The 3,133-nt window shown below is 39.7% G+C and overlaps 1 non-coding gene across 1 annotated transcript; it reads left to right on the top strand.

The window, feature by feature from the left end:
- Positions 1–2,796: 2,796 nt before the first annotated feature.
- LOC123648669 lies at positions 2,797–2,916 on the top strand. The gene has a single exon (XR_006738697.1). It is a non-coding gene; the product is annotated as a 5S ribosomal RNA (ribosomal RNA).
- The last annotated feature ends 217 nt before the right edge of the window (positions 2,917–3,133 follow it).

Below are 3,133 nucleotides of genomic sequence, written 5' to 3'. Positions count from 1 at the left end.
GACAAAGGAGTTATTCTATTTTCTGAATGACTTATCCTGATCACCAAGGGGAAGCCGTGTGGCTGATATTTCCCCAGAGATAGGGAAGACTGGAAACTATGGGATCCTCTGGAATGTCCTGTCAGGCTCTACTGAGGAAAGGTTGCAGGAGGCAGACTGCAAGGCTGGAGCAAGAAGAGACATTCTCTCTTTCCTGCTGCTTCAAGTTCCTTTCAGCAGGCCCCCAGCAACACTTCTTTGATCCAGAAGCAGAAATTCATTCCAGAAGCAACAGTGGATTCCAGTTTTCAGTTTTTCTAGACTGCTGGAACCTCACAGCTTCATAGCATCCACTCAGAGGCATCAGCACTGGTTGGCCAATGCCACCTCCTCAGAGACCTGGGTCCTGTCGCTATGGAGGACCTCCTTCAAGTTACCCGGGAATAAGTACCAAGCCAGGCAGCACCACAGTCATCAGAGTTCTGAATTCCAGATCCATGGGGCGCCAATAGCATTTGGGCAGGACACTTTTCTCAGAGATCTACTGCTTCTGAGGTGGATGCCTGCTCCTCGCGGCCCCTTCTCTAAGCTTCTAAATTTTAGTAATGCCAACCTGTCCTTGTTTCTCTGATCCCACAAGAGGGTAGTTTCTGAATGAACCTTGACTGAATCCCTTGTTAGTAGTTGCTCTATTAGTATATACTGCACATACCTAAGGAACCCTGTAATAATGAAGAGTGTTTACTGAAGTCTTTTCTCATCAAAACCTTTCAGGTTTGAAGTGTTTACCTTTGCATTGGGCCCCATGCTATGTGCTTTTCACACTTTTCATATCTAATTTTCATTGCCTGGAAGAAAAACAATAAATTAAATTAGTTCAAAATAAGTGTTACCGGATTTAAAGAGTACTTTTAGAAATAAGTAGTCAATATGAGGATAAAGTCTTGCACAAAACAAGTAAACAGAGAAAAAATCCCCAAAAGGTCAAGGACTGATAAAATACAGAGAGATCAACTCGTATTGACAGCAATTGATGTCTGTAAGGCATAACAGACAGACAATCTCTGGTTCTTTGTGTGTCACAGAAGTAAATATGGTTAGCCTACGATGGGAAGAATACAAAGAATAAGTAGGCATATCACCAAGGAAGGACAGTGCAGGTATCAACAAAGAAGACCAAGATGCCAGGCCATTTTACACAGTATAAGGAAGGGCATAGCAAGAGGTAGATGACAGAGCCAACTGGGACATCTGGTGGTACTGATCACTACAGGGGAGGCATTAGATAGGACCCTGGGTGAAATTGGAATAAAGAACAAAGGAAGAGGAATATATAGTTGTGGGAAAATGTGTATACCCAGTCCTGAATATTTGAGGACTCTGGGGGCATTGTTGACCTAATGTTGCTCTCTCTGGAAAAGACAGAGTTTCACTCAGAGGTGCCAGTGTGACCTGGCCAAGGATCAGTTTTGTGTATTAATCTATTTTTTAGATTGCTCCCCTGTCCAGGAGGGTTGGACCTCTTAGAGATGAGAATAGAAGAAGAAGTCAACTCATAACAACCACAGGGGGCAGGATTATTTTTGTCTCCTCTTTACGGATGAGGAAATTGAGACTCAAGGAAGCTCATGCCTCCTAGCGGGCAGGTGGCAGAGCTATGCTTAGAAGCAGGGTGTCTCTGACTTCAAAGTCATCTTCTGATGTCCTACTCTGTGCCCAACTGTAAGTTCAAAGTGTAGACAATTTAGACAATATAAATGCCATCTTAATATGTGTGTGTCTCTCTCTCTTCTTCTTTTTTTTTTTTACTATGATTTAAGACCTTGAATTGTAAACGTTGGAAGAAAAGCACTTTATGATATTGTTTCAGTCAAACAATTTTTTAAACCTAACAGCTCTACGTTACATCTCTCATGTTTAGTACCTACTCCGAAGTAGGAAATTTAAGAACTTTGAATGTCCTGAATATGTCAGGAAATATTTGTCTTGCACAATTAGGTATTATTCAACAAACTAACTTAGCACCTACTCTGTGCCAGGAAATGTGCTTCTACCTTCTAAAGACAGACAGACTAGTGGGTAAAAGAGACACACAAACAGAATTTAATCACAGTGTGGTTTAATAAATACTATAATGTTGCTCCTAGACTTATGTGTAGGGTGCTTTGAGTATACAGAGTTGAAACACCTACCCAACTTGGGGTGAGGGTAGTGATTAGGAAAGCTCCATGTAAGAGAGAAAATAAAAGTCTTAATGATAAACAGATTTTAGTCCAGTGAAGAAGTAGGGAAAGTACAAGCTGGGGAGTGGGAACATCAGGCATTTCAAATTCAACTACCCTCTACTTTGTACTCAGCTATCTCCATGCGTGGGCATGTGTGCCCCTCTCTGTCTCTCTTTATCTCTCTCTCTTTCAGTTACATATTAGGATGAATGACACTATCATCCATCCAATACTACAAATAGCAACCCCAGAGTTGACTTCAACAATTACCTTTTAACTGTCACCAAGTCTTCTATTTCTGCCTTCTAAATGTCTTCTTAGCTGCATCCTGCACATTTTGATAGACCATTTTTGTTACTATTTAGTTCAAAATATTTCTATATTGTGTCTCCTGTTAAACATATCCTATTAAATCTTTAAAATTTAATTTTTTAATTTATAATTGACAGCTAATAATTGTATATATTTATAGAGTACAATGTGATGTTTCAATGCATGTATACATAATATAATGATCAAATGGGGTAATTACCATATCAGTCACTTTATTTATCATTTCTTTGTGGTGATAACATTAAAAAATCTTCTCTTTGTCTACGGCCATACCACCCTGAATGCACCCGATCTCGTCTGATCTTGGAAGCTAAGCAGGGGTCGGGCCTGGTTAGTACTTGGATGGGAGACTGCCTGGGAATACCGGGTGCTGTAGGCTTAAAAATTAAAAAAAAAAAAAAAAATCTTCTCTTCTAGCTATCTTGTAACATACACTACATTGTTATTTGTTATAGTCACAAATACTGGTGGGGATGCAGAGAAAGGGAACTCATACATTGCTGGTGGGAATGTAAATTAGTATAGCCATTATGGACAAGATTTTGATGATTTCTCAAAAAAATTAAAAATAGAAATACCATATGAACCAGCAATCT

Source organism: Lemur catta, chromosome 12 (assembly GCF_020740605.2).
Source record: "Lemur catta isolate mLemCat1 chromosome 12, mLemCat1.pri, whole genome shotgun sequence".
NCBI classification, from domain to species: Eukaryota; Metazoa; Chordata; class Mammalia; order Primates; family Lemuridae; genus Lemur; species Lemur catta.
This window is presented reverse-complemented; position numbering and strand designations above follow the sequence as displayed.